The sequence below is a fragment of the Ambystoma mexicanum genome, chromosome 10 (assembly GCF_040938575.1).
Source record: "Ambystoma mexicanum isolate Mex_15411 chromosome 10, UKY_AmexF1_1, whole genome shotgun sequence".
Classification (NCBI taxonomy): Eukaryota; Metazoa; Chordata; class Amphibia; order Caudata; family Ambystomatidae; genus Ambystoma; species Ambystoma mexicanum.
The window spans coordinates 154,178,535-154,194,678 of record NC_090932.1 but is presented as its reverse complement, the minus strand read 5'-3'; the positions used below and the strand labels follow the sequence as shown (position 1 = coordinate 154,194,678).

The 16,144-nt window shown below is 45.4% G+C and overlaps 1 protein-coding gene across 1 annotated transcript in view; it reads right to left on the bottom strand.

Moving 5' to 3' along the window:
* LOC138491244 (hexokinase-2) overlaps positions 1 to 16,144 on the bottom strand; it is a 388,662-nt gene that overhangs the window by 234,198 nt on the left and 138,320 nt on the right. The gene's annotated exons all lie outside the window — the stretch shown is intronic.

Sequence of the window (16,144 nt, the reverse complement as noted above, 5' to 3'; positions counted from 1 at the left end):
TAAAGGCAATGTAATGAAAATGAGAAGCACTGCAGAGCCAAGGGACCCAAGCATCGCCTTTAAGTAAACAAAACAGAAGACGGTAAGATCATACGTCAGAGGGACCCTTCTAATGCCATTAAAAAAGCTTTGAACGAATAGGGCCACTGCCCACATCCCACACTTTTATGCCAGGTAAGCTTCGCCCTTTGACCTGAGCTCAGACGATAAGGCTGTTCACTTTTTCAGGAGGACTAACATGCCCAGCACGGTGAGGTGCCCCTTTTTCCAATACCTAATTACCAAGCAGAGGCACATGGGAAATTCGGTTGCTGGTAGGACCAATGAGGCCTCACTTTGTTTTATGCATTGAAGCATTTTGAGTAGAAATATTGGACATGGCATCAACATGCAGTGAAAGCCATGGACAAGGCCCATGTTCAAAGCAACAGGTGGTATCAGTGTGCATGGCGATCACACCAGCGCCTGGCAACAACAAATGAAGGCAATAAATAATTGAGGAGGCATCTAGCCCAGGGTAGCATATCAAGTCTCAGTAGTGGAAGGAGGGGGGGGGGGGGGGGGCTTATAGTCCAAGGGACATGTTAAGAGGCGTTTTCAGGGCAGCTTTGATCTGCAACTGAAGGGAGTTCCAGTAGGGAGGCAAATGAGCAGAATCGGGTGGAGGCGCAGGGGTGTTTTGGGGTGGTGAGGTAGGGAGGGATGGGGAATAACGGCGGTATTTCAGCATAGCACCACCTCCCCTAAAACTGGTATTTGGAGGTCATGGGGAGTAGCCCAAGCAGCTCAGTTTTAGAAATTCCCATAACACTAGTCCCTTCTAATTTTACATCCCTCAGAAAGCTCACAGACTTAGATCGGATATACCTTTATGTCGGAAAAAGAATTTCACATTCCATACAAGCATTACAATACAACAAAACCACTAAACCCCATTGAAACACCAAACAGAATTTTACAAGCAATACAAATGGTAAATCATATAAATTCAAGGCCCAGACTTAATTTTAGCCGTCCTTGTGCCAAAAGCTCTGGCTACGTAGGATTTCAGGGACCAGACACTCACTGAGTTAAGCACTCACACGTGTGATCTGTGTTCAATCTGCAAGTCACAGGTTGAAACACCGGCAGGGCCAACTCAGTGGTTCAACCATGAGAGGGTGATAAACGAGTACCATCAGATTTACCTTTATTTCAGAAAAAAACTAATTCACATTCATAAAGAATTATAAAATGGGAAACATGGCAATAGCAAATGCTACAGAAAATAGATATTTGAAAAGAAATTAGGAAACTACTACATCTTAAATTGTATGAGCATTGAACGGCTGAGTTCACCAGTTGCTAGAGTGCAAAGTAGACTTTGCTGTTGGTCAATTTGGAGTATAGTGTGTAAGGGTGGGACATATCTGGAGAAGGCCTGGGTTAGTCTTGTTCGAGGGCAAAGCCTTTCCCGACTCCTTTCTGAGCATGCAATGTTGGCACGGACTTATTTTGTGACAGCGGCAGGACGTTTTGGAGGCGATTCACAAGTTGAGTGGGAGCGGCTGTAGTTGGCTCAAAATGAGAGTGAGCTTGCCAAAGCATGAGCTGCCAGTGGAAAACATTACCACGATTTAGACAAGTTGGAAGAGCCGTGAACCGACCACGTAGCTCAACAGTAATGCAATTAAGCACATATAATGTATGAACGCTATAGAAGGTACATACCGGTGGGGCAAGTCAGGGCCGGTCGCCCGGTCGGTACGGTCAGGTCAGCCCGATCGTTGATCCATTGTGCACAGAGCTAAATGAGGAATTTCTTCAGCAGGAGGGGCGGGAGCAAGAAAGGGTTGCTATGCTGTTCCTCAAGGTCAGTCGTCAAACAGGAAAAGACTGGCCTCCTGCTTTATCTTTCGGACTATATTTGCATTTCATTCTTGCAATGTTGCAGTTTCTGGAATTGCGCTGGCCTCCTGAAGGGGCTGGTTTTCAGGTTAGGTACCAAGGTGCTCGATATGCCACAGGCTGTTGGGTCATCTGCGCTGCTATTGTGAGCCAGTGCAGCTGCCTCAGGACATTCGATGTGTTCATATTTTTTAGGCCAGCAACTGGTATGGCTGTGGAGTGATGTACTGCTTGGACTGGGGCAATATTCCTTGGTGGGGATCATGCCAGTGAGGAGTGGATTCACCTTGCCCAGGTTCTAAGGAATCATGGATAGGGTGGCAAAAAGAATCTGAATTTGCAGAGGAATTCTAGTTGGTCCCAAGCTGTTGGGGCCTTCTTGGTGATGTGATATTTGAAGGCGAGGTTGCAGTCAATAAGGAAGGCTAGTGATTTAAAAGTTGGGTACATTTCGCAGAGAAACCTTTGGGGTTCACGTTGGTTAGTCATGATTGGATGAGCGTTTCTCTGGTAGGATTTCCAAGGAGCACAATCTTGCTTCTGGTGGGGTACAGTTCTAGATATGAATTTATCTTGGGACTGAATAAAGAGAAGACACGGTTTTACCTGTGAGCGGTCTTTGGCCCGGCCACGCCTTTAGTATGTGTCCCATCTGCATATTGGTGCAGAGTGATCTAAAAAGTTGAGGGCCCCTACTATTGTCATGTATAGGAAGAAGCGGACTGGCGACAGGTTCGAGCTTTGGCGGACTGAATGGCACACTGTTATATTTCCCAGTGGGGCCTGCTGGTGCCTATCCAATCGGCAGGAGGCAAAACAGACCAATCCCATCAGTGCAGAGAATAGTGTAACAAGAGTTCCACGATGAACTGTACCAAATGCCATAGAGAGATCAAGCAAGGCTAAGGGCCTCATCACGACTTTGGTGGTAATTCGGCCGAATTACCGCCAACATCATTTAATGTTACACCACTCGGTCCTACGGACATACCGCAAGATTCAGAGTGGTGTATGGAGGTGCTAGTCAGGACTCCATGGGGGTTTTGGCAGATTTCCACAAGCAGTAATGCAGCCACTGTAAATCTGCCATTTTTTTACATTAAGTGGAGGCTTTATCAGCGTCAAACTTGTAGTTCGGCGGTGTGGTAAAAACAGCAGCAATTCCATTACTGCTAAAAAAGTGGTCCTTCTGTTATCAGCAATTTTTACCCACACCACCAAACTTGAATAAGGCCCTAGGAAGCCTAGCTCAACGTTGTCCATGATGTGCAAGGTGCACTGCACGGTTGCTGTCTCAGTAAGACCTCTGGGCCTGAACCCAGTCTAGTAGCCCTGCAGCAGCCCCTGGTGGTGCACTTCCTCATGTACCTGATCCTTTCCCAGTAATGGAAGCCAGGTAAATCGCGAATAGTTTGACATTTAGTCCGGGCCACGAATTACCATTTTGAGAAGATGAAGGCATTTTGAGAGACAAAGGCAAGGCCCCTTGCGTGATTTCAATAGATCATGTGGAGGGACATTTGACCTTTAGATAGATAATGAAGGAAGAAAGGATGGCGTCCTCATACATGGCAGGTCTGAGAGATGGAACAATGTTGGACAGTTTGATGGCCGGGGGGGTCTAAAGCTGGACTACATTTTTACACTTCCACAGTGGGATCAGCGGCAGTGCTTAATGTGAGTCATGATGAGATATTTTATTAAGTTACGTTGTTCCATTTTGCCCACTGACTGTGGAATTGGTTGTTAAGGGAGAGAATTGCTGCGTGCACTTAAAAGCACAAGAGGTTGGGGAAGGAGCAGAGGAAGGCAGGAGAGACCATAGACGATCCGTTTCCCACATTTGATAACCTCTCAAGGGCTACACAACGTGACACGTTCATGGGACAAGCAGGACGGATGCTGGAATTGATTAGAGAGTTTTAATATTAAGAAGGAAGATTGTTGCAAATTAAGGACAGTCCAGAAAAGGGAATGAGGGACTGGGGCAGATAGGATAGTCACACAGCATAAGAAACAAGCGTATTTCAGTGAAGAATATTACACGAGACAAATTAGTGACTCTATTCTGGGGTAAAGAGTAGTGATTGTTAGGGTTACAAATAAGCAATATGTCTTTATACCTATTATATGATATTTATAAAGCGCCTAATACCCAGAGGTTTCTAAGTGCGGACCCGGGTATCGAACCTGTGGTGCTCCGAGTCATCTTGCTTCCAAGGTGAGCACGTTACACCTCAGCTATCCTCCCAATCCTAGGAATGATATATAAACATACATCACATATATAGTTACAATAGTGGCACATTTTTAATATGCAAATTAACAAGGGGGTCCTGGGAGTCCCTCTGCCAGACATTAGTCCTGGTTACAAGAGACTTACCCAGAGTCTTTAGCTCACTATCTTTCACAGAGAAGAAATATCCCAAACATATCAGTCTTTGTCCTGCCCTGGGGCAGTCCAGCACCGAAATGCTAGGCAATTCTCCTCTGAACAAGAGTAACAGAAAACCCAGACACGTGTTTCGGTCTGGTTGGACCTCATCAGTGATGTGGATCTATGCCTCTGTAAGAATAGTGAGCAAGGGGTCCACGTCTGGATTCCCCTAGTAACTTAGGGTGAGACCCAAAGTTACTTAAATATGCAAATTAAAAAGGGGGTCCTGGGAGTCCCTCTGCCAGACATTTTTAATATGCTACATGCCACGGATCGACAACTTTCTGTCCAGTTTTGTGGCCACCAGCAAGATGAGCAGGGAGCATGGGGGTGAGAAGATTGGCTCAAGAAGAATCTGGTGTGGGCGACAATCAAAACAGGCAGGTGCCTTGTTTCCGACACCATGGACAACATCGTTTTCACTTCTTGTTGTAGCAGCGTTTGACAAATTTAGCCCTTTTCTGGGCCAAGAATGTCTCAACATTCTTGAGACATTTCTATGAGGCCAAACTCTTGAAACCCAGGAGTCAAGCCCTGAGCCTTACTGAGAGGATTGTGGTGCAGAATCTTCCCCTGTTTACCGGAGGGGATTGCTGCAGTACATCAGAGTACCAGTACTGCCTGGCCCCATGATGGGGCAATGAGAATCAGTCTGCACGTTGAAGCAGCATTTCTCACAGAACCATCTGGATTATGGGAAGCCAGGGAAATGCATATAGTAATGTGTTCTTTCATGGGAAGGAGACGGCAGCTCCTAGATTGCCTGGGTAATGCAGTCTGCAGACAACATTTGGCATTTTCCAGGGTGGCAAAGAGATGCATCATGGTCGTGCCCACTGTCTTGAAAACCTGATCTAGCTGGTCCGGCTTCACCTCCCCTCATACAAACTGAGGTCCCTCTTAAGCATGTAATCTGGGGTGTGCGGAGATGTCTCGAAGATGGAGCGGCATCAGGAACATTCCCTGGAGCAGATCCCATTGCAACAACAAGACTCTGGGAATAGGCTTTCCCTTACCTTCAAATGTTGCCGTGGTGGTGTTGGTAAAAACTTGGAAAGTGCAATGGACCGCTCAGAGTTCCACACATATATGTGCGAGGGCTTCACGTCTGGGTATCACAGGATCTTGGCGTGCAGCATTCCCAGGGCCGCTCCCCAGCCACCCATAGATCCGTCCATCGCGATGGTCTCTAAACTGTTAATCTGTAAATAGGGCCCCTTGCAACAGAGTTTCTTCCTCCTATCACCAGATGCGGCCGTTTCTAAACTTGTCTGTTCGGTGAATTTGGTCATTTCAGTCCATTGTCGAAATCCGGTGTCCTCACATTCTTGGAGTGGTTGTATGTGCAGCCTGATATTTCAAACCAGAGGGATGCAAGATGATGGTGTCAGGGAAAAATGCAAATCTATAGAAATGTAGAATGTATGCAAATGTAATCGCAAGTGAATGTAATGCAAGGGTAATGAGTATCTGGAATTGACCCAGTGCAGCTGAAGAAGAAATCCAAGTGTATGCCAACAGACAGAACGGAGACAATGTAGCTTGGCAACTGGCCATGTATTTGTTCACACATTTATAATCTGCTGCACTAGGAACAGTATCCAGAAGTGTGCTTACACTGCCAAAGGTATATTAGGACACACGGGGACAGATTCTTCAAAATTTAATAGGTGTGCAAATCTGAGAGGCGCCACAAATACACCAGAAATAGATGGTCGACAGTCACAGAAGTGTGCATCACAGAGATGTGCCAGTTTATAAATAAAAGTATAGAACATGTGGACAAGAGATGCACACAGTGGGGGGAAATCATGCAAATACACATCATTAAGCATGCAAAGTGTGCGTGGCCACACCAAGAAGCACCAAAATCCTGATTCACAAAACCAGACTACAAACCTTGCTTATAAAATGCCCGTCCACATTTTCGCCATTTAAAAGTGGAGCAAGCGACGAAGACAAGGGTGCAAGGGACCTATCTAAGCAAAGAAGTACACAGTATATCCCGATCACAACCAACAACACAGAATAAAAGTACAGCTCGGAGAGACAGCTACACATTCCCAAATGCACCGACTGATGAGGAGGGAAACCAGATTTCAACTGGCTGATGAAGAGGTCCTCCAGATGTACTGCTTTCCACTCCATATCATACAGGAAATGGTGAGTCAGTAAGACCACACCCACAATGCAAGCCCATGCCACGCCATCACTAACCAATGTACTGCCAGCCCTGTACTACCTTTCAAAAGACTCCTTCCAGATCACCAGTGACGTCATGCTGGTGATATCATAATCCTCACAGTCACAGACCCTTTAACAGGATCCTTACATCTGCCAGGGTATATACAGGCATGCCTCATTATACATGTACCAGGGCAGGATTAGTGAGGGCATTTTACGACACAGCTGGGTACTGTGCAGTTGTGTTGCCATTGATTGCATCTAAGTGACCCTCGTACTCTTGAGGCCATAGAACACTTGTACAGGAATGAGGGGGACATTATGTGGCTGTCTAGCAATCGCACCGCCAGTTTTTACACGAGTATATGAATTAAATGCATAATCCTACTCTACAGCAACACAATCAGACATCACTATGACTTCCCTGAATGACATGGTAAAACTACCACCCGAGAGATTTGTGGAAAGTGATCCAGTAACTCACCACAAAGCTGAAGTTAAAAAATATGAATTATCTTATTGTCTGACTTTTTGTGCACATAAGACCAAAAAAAAGAGCATGGTTGTTAAACAAATTGTCTGAAATACTTTGCTTGTGTTTTTTAGGGTAGATGCACTTTCTGGGTGCGGGGGGGAAGGCATCTGATGAGGTTATGTTTCTGAGGCAACGTGAGGCATGTCAGCATTTGCGCATAAATAAACGGGCATCTGACAGATGTCCCAAAAACCTGCGCATCTGATGCACCATTAAATGGCCACGTGTTTGGGCCACAATTTGCAGACCTTTGTGGACTGGGCATTGTTGGTGTTTTCTTTGTGAATTTACCATCTCCAATGAGAGGTGCAATGGCGCAAAGAGGTGCCTGCCCCATTTGTGCATCTCATTGAGATGCAGTGGTTTTTGAGAATCTGCTCCATTGATAAACTTATTTAAAATTAATGTTGCAAGAAGAAATTTAAGGTGTCATTGTATAAATGTGCTGTGGCAGGACGGAAGAAGGACACAGACTCTTATTAGACATTTCATAATGTCCATTTATTGAAAAGAAATGTAGTGCCTAGCTTGCTCTACTTCTATGGGGTATTCCCTACCTAACAAATTTAGCCGCTTGTCAGTCGTCAATGCATGTCTTAAAAAATCTGTCCTCCCTCCCAAACTAATCCTAACTGACTGTCCCACTATCCCAACAACTAAGGACAGGTGAATGGCTCCCTTCTCCTGGGTTCTTACTCCTTGCAAAGTTCTATTCAAAAACCGATCTTCAAATAGTGCTTTGTGACGTCTTTAATCAGTTCACGCAGTTCTTTTAACACTTCATTACACTTTTGGTTCTTCTCAACGTGATTCCTTTGGTTCTACACTGAGATCTTTTCTCTTGTCAGTGTTTGCCATCTGTTGGCTACTTTCTTCTTTAGTTCCATTTCCAAAAGGTAGTCTTCCCTTTTCCCAGGGTAGGGTTATCCAAACTTTCTGAGATTCTCTGTGGAGGTTTCTCTCTCATCTATTTGATTTGCGATGTTAAGTCTCTTTATGGTATATATCCTTTTAGATAGAGCTTTCCTTATTCTTACTCTCAGGACTTTTTTATCATAAGTGCCCTCTCTTCGATAATGATGCTTTCCTTGCTTTGACTGCGGCGAGTAGGATTACTCTTATAATGATTATCCTCCAATTCTTTATCTTTTTGGATGTCACTCCCAATGTCTTTGTTGAGACGAGTAGGAATAGATCCATAATGATTCCCCGTTACTTCTCTTGTCCTCACTATTGTATTCTCGTTATCGACTGTGATGAGTACGAGTACTATGTTAACAGTCTTACTTCTCTTATTCTCCATACTAATTCCTGGTTCTCTTGCTTTGGCCGAATAGAAATATTCTTATAATGATTCTCATTCACTTCTCGCACTAGTATATTCTCATTATATAGACTGGGATGAGTATGAATGTTCATATAATGATTTTTCATCTCCTCCCTGGGTCTCAATTTTCCCAATTACCCGATTCTCTTGGGGATAACGTCACCAGGTTTTCGTTTCCTTCACCTTGACTTTTCCCTCTCGCTCGTCCAAAGACTTTTCCTCTTCTGATCTCTTGTTTTTCGTAGTTTCTCTCTGGATTGCTTTTCGTTATCCCAGGTACCCGTTTGTTGCATGGTCTCAGCGATTACTAGGACCTCTGGTCCACCACTGGCTCTCCGTGGCCATGCCACCGCTTGCTGTTTCTCTCTCCCTCCAGTATACAGGACACTGTGCATCCACAACCTCAACTCCGGGTCTCACCAGCCAGTTTTTAACTCGCTGGCTTCTCCGGGTTCCCCAACTCCTCCCCTTGCATAGGAGACATAGCCATGGGACTTCCCCGGTGAAACTTCATCTCTCTTGCTCCGTCCCTCGACCTCTTGAAGCCCTTTGTCTTCGTTATTCATCATCTTCTTCTCAGTTAAATACAATTATTCCTTTGTCAGTTTTCTCTGACAATAGTTTTACTAGAAGAGATTTGTTGTATTAGCAAACCATGGTTGTCCGTTGTCATGTGAGGTGGGGAATCTTGATTAGGGCGGCTCAGATCATTTCACCTGAAAGCCTCACTCTTACAATATTAGTATCCAGCAGAGCTCCAAGGTGGACAATCTTTCTGGATGGCAATGAGGATAGTTTAATGAAATTCAGCGAGGATGTCTGGGTCTGTTGTGTCATCTTTGTCACACGATGGGCCTGATCCTCCATTGAAGCTTAATTTAGCCAGTCTTCTAAGTAGAGGTAAACATCTATCCCTGATCTTCTTAGATGAGAAGTCACTGGGGTCAGACATTTCATGAATACTCGAGGCATATTTGATGCCAAACAGGACGGATAAAACTTCTGTGCTTGTGAAGAATGAAAATATTGAAGTAAGCATCTTCCAGTTTGAGGGAAGTGTGGAAATCTCCATCTTTGAAGCATGTGATGAATCTGAGGATGTCGTCCCTTCTTCCTAAGGGGGAGACCTTTCCCACTCCCCATCTGCTCAGACAAAATGCTGCCAATCCCACAATTTCCCCTGTTCACTTCAAATTATAATTCTGGTCATTCCCGTTTGCCTCACAAACCCTCATACTCAGTTCAAAACCCCTCAAAAACCTACCCTTCCGACTTCACCAAAAACCCCTCTTCTGGGAGGGTGGTAATTCCATGTAGCACTGTTTCCCCATACTACCCCGTAGCATAAGCTAACACTCTAACCCCCTCTTTCCGACCCGAACACCTTTTTGACCCACAAAAGACAACAGACTCAGAACTGTTTACCTGACATGTCCCGACACCAGGGTTATGCAGAGCGAGGCAATTAACCAAAATCACACACACGTGACAGCACTTTACTTTCCCCACAGGGATAAAAGGTGGAGCAAGTGAGCGCAGGAAGAGAAAGGCAGACCTCACGACGAGACATCTTACCAGACCCGGCAGTTTAAGAGGAGGAGAAAAGCGTCATTCATCAAAAAGCCGACGAGGAGTGCCACGACCTTGCCCTTCTCAACAAAACCCTGCAAAACCTCTGCAGAAGGAATCGTAAGACCGAGGACAATAGCCCAAGTGTCCTGCATCAGATGTCAGCAGTATACATAGCGTGTCGACGCTGATAAGCTGGAGTGAGGGAGACTCCTGCTTCCATGGAACCGGCCTTGACTCCAGTTAAGAGGAAAGCCAACCGGTTCATCACAGCCAGTAAGTCGAAGGGGAACCGATAAGAACCGGGCTATGATGAATGAAAGTCGCAAAGTGAGAAAAGTTCAAAGAACTGTAAAATTGTAAAGGGCTGACCAGCTGCAGAAGGGGACCGGCACCACGTGGGTGCTGCTACCAGAAACTCTGGTCGGTCCCCGTCTGATTGAAACTACAGATACCAGAAGGCCGTTGGAGAGCCGTCAAGATAGGTCAAAGGGGTCATACAGGAGGTCAAGCAAAATCCCTTTACATTCGAACGCCTTTGGCCTAAGAACTTAGATCAAGGGAAGTGAATCCCGTAAACATTGAAAGAGAATGTGAATTTGGCAAGAGTGAACCCGGAAGAGGGATGCTGACGAAGAGGGGGCAAAGTCTAAAGTCCCAAGAAACAGTGTGTTGACAAAAGGTGAACCCAGCCGAGGGATGTCCACTGGAACTGTTTAAAAAGACATCGAGATTTGAGTAGGGTCCGAGTCCGAAATGAGGGAGATCCAGGGGTGAAGCTAAAGTTCAATGTTTAAAAAGACATTGGGCCTCATTACGACCCCGGCGCGAAACAATGGTGCTATTAGCACCATGGTTCATGCCGGGGTCCGCCATGGTGAATGGCGGAATTACCGCCCCATTCCAAGGTTGGCGGTGCGGTAATTCCTAATTCACCATGGGCCCTTCCCCATTCCCATTTTTGCCCCATAGGGCGCCAAGTACGGTGCTGCAAATTGCGGCACCCTACTTAGCACCAAGGTCCCTTTGCGGCACCCTACTTTAACGCCTGCTAAAATGAGGCGTTAAGGGTTTAACGGTGCCAACACCTTTTACGGCGCCGTTAAACCCTTAACGCCAGGGTCGTAATGAGGCCCATTAAGATTTGTGCCAGAAGGAAAAGCCATAGTGAACTGTTTGGTAAAAGTCGACGAGAGGGAAGCCAACAATCAGGGGCAAAACCCAATGAATTGTGTTTCTTAAAGTTTGCAATAGGGACCCCCGGCAGAGGGATACGAATGCAAAAGGGGCGAGGCCTGAAGTCCCTACGAACAGTGTATAAACAGAGGTGAACCAAATTGAGGAAGACTCACACTGCATTGTTTGAAAAGACATTAAGTATCGTGAAAGCAGGAAATATTGCAAGATAAGTGGAAGTGTAGTGTCTCACCTGTCATTTGGGGTCCGAGCCCAGCCGATGGAGATCCAGGGGTGGAAAGTCATCACCCTAACTACCGTATGAAAAAAACAGTTAAATTAAATTGTCGAGGAAGGACTTTGAGCGGTCTGTGCCCGGAAGAGGGGGACCCAGGGGTGAAGCCATCACCCAAAGCCATACGAGGAACAGAACTTGTGTGTTTGTTTGTTGAAAACTATCAGGTTCTTGAGGGCAAGAGACTTTTTATTGAGAAGAGACTTTAACCACAGAAGAACCTGATAGCTGATACGGAATTGTTGTCTCGTGCTGAGAAAGCTTGAGCGTGTGCTGTGCTCCAAGGTCCCACCTTGTCCCGTGCTGAAAACGTGGGGAAGGGAGACACCCAACAATCACATCCTGACTTATTATTTGTGAACACTTCTTTCTTCATTGAACCCTTATCCCACACTCTTTGTATAATTAGTTGTAAGGAATTGGCAATAGGTTTTTCTTAGCATAGGCCCTTTTATTTTGACACAAGGACTGCCTTATTTTCATTTGATGGTCGATGCTTGCTCTCATCTTAGATTTAGGTTTAGATAAGGCATTTTCCCAACTTGCATACAGTTAAATAAACACCCTTGAACTGTGATCACTTGTATCTGTCTTTACTGTGTCCACCATGAGTTCCTTACAGAGGTCAGGCACCAAAAAGAGAGAGAGGGTCGAGGACAGTAAATTAAAGGAGAGACAGTTGCATTCTTGGCAGGACAGTGAACCAAGTGGATGCAACACAAACATGCAAGTCTGGGACCCGCACCCCAAGAGAGAGATTGTCTGGGACTCTAAATTAAAAGAGAGACAGTTGCATTCTTGGAATTCTGAGACCGGCACCCAAGAGAAAGAGGGTCCGGGACCCAAAAGGAGGAGAGGGTATGGGACCCTGAAAGAAAATATGAGACAGTTGTATAATTGGCAGGAGAGTGAACCAAACGGACACAACACAATCTTGCGAGTCTGGGACTCTCCCCCATACGTGAAGTCCAAAGAAACATAACAGGACGAAGCACTTGCTTGGGAGGGAAGTGAACAAAGCTGTGCGAGTCTGGTAGCTGCACCCACATGAGAGATTAAGGATAAAAGGGTCAAGAACCATAAGACTGATAAGGAAAATGAATCCTAGCTTGGTACCGTAGTGTGCCAAGCTAATAGGATACAAGAACTATGACATTAAGAAAAAGTTCCTTTTGAATTGTACAGTGACTATTAATAAGGAGAAATCTAGGCGGAACGGACACCACCCTAGCACTGAAATCCTGGTAGCGGAGCATATCAAGTTGGTACGATACAGGAACTGTGAAGTCAAGCAACAGTTCCTCGTGAGATATCCAGTAACTAAAGATAAAAAGTCATGGGGAACGGAGCCGAACCCTAGGCTTTGGAAGTGTGTATTTTTGGAACATTATTTTGCCTCACTTTATTACCAGCAAGACTGGGAACGTTTGTGTTGTTGGAAAGCATAACTAACACTTTTTACTTTAGGAAAAGCCCACCTTTGCAGAGTTATTTGAGATTGTTAGTGTTAGGGACAGTAGGAGGGTTTTTGGACACGACAGTGAGACTTTTTAGTTTCGGACTTCCTGACAATTTAACTAGTTTCATTTGAGGCAGGGAAACCCTTTTTAGCTTTAGGGAAAGAGACATTTTTCCAACCCTTTTATTATCAACTAGTAGGTGTACCTGTGCTTTGCACTGTAATTCCCACCTCAGTCCTAGTTTGAATTACATTCAATGAACAAATATAGATGATGATGTTGCATGGTTGTTTGTGTTACCCAGCTACTTTGAGTTGGAGCATTGAGATTGCGCAGCAACAATATTGGTGTCCAGATCTACAGCAGAGGCAGCAGCGCCCTCAACATAAGTGCTGCACGTGTAGGGTTGAAGCATGTAAGCTTGAAGTGCTGTACCCATACGTGTACGGCTGAAGCATGTACGTTTGGTACTGTTGAGATGGCATACATTCATCGACTTCTATTGGAAATTAAATTCCTGTAATTATCATAAGAGATTTGCCACCATGCGACAGACAACATAATTGCAGACACTATGAGGAGACATGCACCATTTCCTGTCAGCCCATTACTAGCAAAGCACTGTTTTGTGTCACCCGCATGACTTCAAAAGTGAGTGCCACTAATGTCAGCTTGAATGCCGGCAGTGTGGACAGTTTAGGAACAATGAACTGCTGAAGTTTACGGCAGAACTACGGCGCGAAGAGCCATATGGAAGGTGTAAGCATTGCAGACCTCTTAAAAAAATTATAGAAAAATGTATATTTTATACTGTTTACATTGTCTACACATGGTATGCCAGAATTTCAGGTGTGTACCATGTTCGGAAGCATGCTGAACATTGCGAACAGACACACGCACACACACATCCACACAGTTCCCATCCAAAATTATACCACCGTTGTGTCTGAGCCTTACTTCAATACCCTTAAAAGCAGCTCTAGAAAATTTTGTAGTGTACTCGTCTGGAAGGATTGCAACCTTCAAAAATCTGTTGAGGAACCCAAGACCAAGGACAGGGTTCCAGCACCCAAAAAATGTTCAGATCAGAAAATACCTTAAATAAATGCCTCGATTCCATTGGATGGGACATGGTCTATCGCTCTTTTCACCAGTAATGCATTGGGCCTCATTACAAGTTTGCCGGTCTGTTAACAACGATACCGGTAAACTTGCTGGTACTGTTGTTACCGGAACGGCAAACTACGAGTTCTGCTCGCGAGTGCCTTCCCACCCGCCTGGTCTGACCTGGCGGGCGTACCGGCACCCGCAAGCAGAGCATGTCGGATGCACCGGCACCATTCTGAATGGTGCCGGTGCATCCAACCTCCCCTTTCCCATTGTGCCTTATGGGGCTCAAATGGGAATGTGGAGCATTTCATTCAAGCCCCCGCGAATGGGCAACTACCGGGTCCGGCAGGGCTGTAATTACCTAGTAATTGCCCATTCGCGGGCACTGGAAAATTGCGCAAGTTTGGCGGCAGCCTGCCGATTTTACCAGCAAGGCTACCGCCAAACTAATAATGAGGCGCATTGACTTTGTTTTGGATGATACAAAGGTACTCTCCTTTCTTCTGCAACAATTGTGTTATTGGTGACTTTTGCAGAAATCCTAGGGTGTGGCTGAAGGCCAGCAGAATTCGCGCCAAACAGTCTGCTGTTTTTTCTTCCATTTTGGAATATAATCTGATCGGCACCAACCAGCAGGGGTGCTGACAACCAAAGACCACTGGAGCAGTGAGGTAAGGTTGTTTGGAGGAGCCCCTCCGCCTGTGACTCCCTTTGCAGCGACAAGAGCATACTTTATAGTGTTCTCTCGTTGGGTATTTCAATCCTCTGTATGAGCAAGACCTGTATGAGGATTGTGATCACATCTACTGACCTGGAGTATCTTCCTCTAGGGCGAAAAGAGTGGTACGGCCAGTGTCTACAGGAATGGGGCAAGTAAAAAGGGGTTCTTTGCCGTTTCACATGTAGAAGGCTTTGTGCAATGTAATGTAATGGGTTATTTATAACGCACTTAATACCCAGAGGGACAGAGACAGGGACTTCAACTCCCATTCCCCGCCGCTGGGCATGTCTGGTTCTGGCAAGTACCATGGTAGGTCTTCTGCTCCAGGTTGAGAGGGTCGCCATCTCCTCGTGACAGGGTCAGGCCGCTGACCCTACCACAACACCCTATAAGTTGTGTGTAAAGGGCAGGTAGAACATTGTCAGACTCTTGAGTGGGCAGGATAGGGCAATCCTATCTGCCATCAAATGTTTCAGTCATTTATCAAATACATTTAGAGCGAGTATATATAGGGGGGCATTAAAGGACGCAGAATTAGGGTAGCAGGCAAATGTTTTATTTGAAGAGAAAACATGGTCTCAAATGTCATGGTGAAATAATTCATTAAATGGAAAACTGCAGTAAAATTAATTGAAAAGCACATGATTTTGATAATCCCTTTTGATTTGGAACAAAATGTGGCAGAACGGAGGCAGGCATACTAATACGAGCCTTTTAACAATATATTTGTAAGGACAAGAGTGTCCTTGCCTTGGTTGTCTTGTACAGGAACCTCTCTGGAGATAATTGGGCCAATAACGCCTATGACAGGCACCGTTTATGCTTCCAAACGATGGGACTCATCACGATTGTGCTGGTGCAGTAGAAATGTGAGGGCAGCGGGATGACTGCGATTGTGACATACCTCCATACTAAGAGTTCACAGGGAAAGTGGAAGAAATACCTCCAGCACTTGGCATGAGAAGTTTCCTCCAGTTTACCTCCAAAAGAAGCAGGAATATCTCCTGGCAGAATTCCCACTGGTGGTAATTCCTCCAAACCTCAAGCCAGTACTATGAGGCTCCAGAATGGGAAATAATAACACCTCTGAAACCAAGGGGGTATTGTAACAGTAACTAACAGACTATCGCAGAATTGCCACTGGTAATACCGCTGTACTCCTAATGAGAGCCAATGTCAGAATGACCCTGCGGGATACGTATATTTGGAGCAGGCGGCTAAAAAAAGGGCAGAAGTGTGCATTTCATTTATTTTATTTATTTGTAATGATCACTAACTGAGGTCTCGGGATCCCACATATCTCTACAGGGGCTACAATCGAATGAGGTGATGGAAGTGTTGCAGGAACAGAGGGGATATAGCCATTTACGCCTCCCGACTTTGGGTAACTCTGTAAAACCATCCCTGAGGACATCTACAACCTTTGGAGATGGCGTCGGCCAT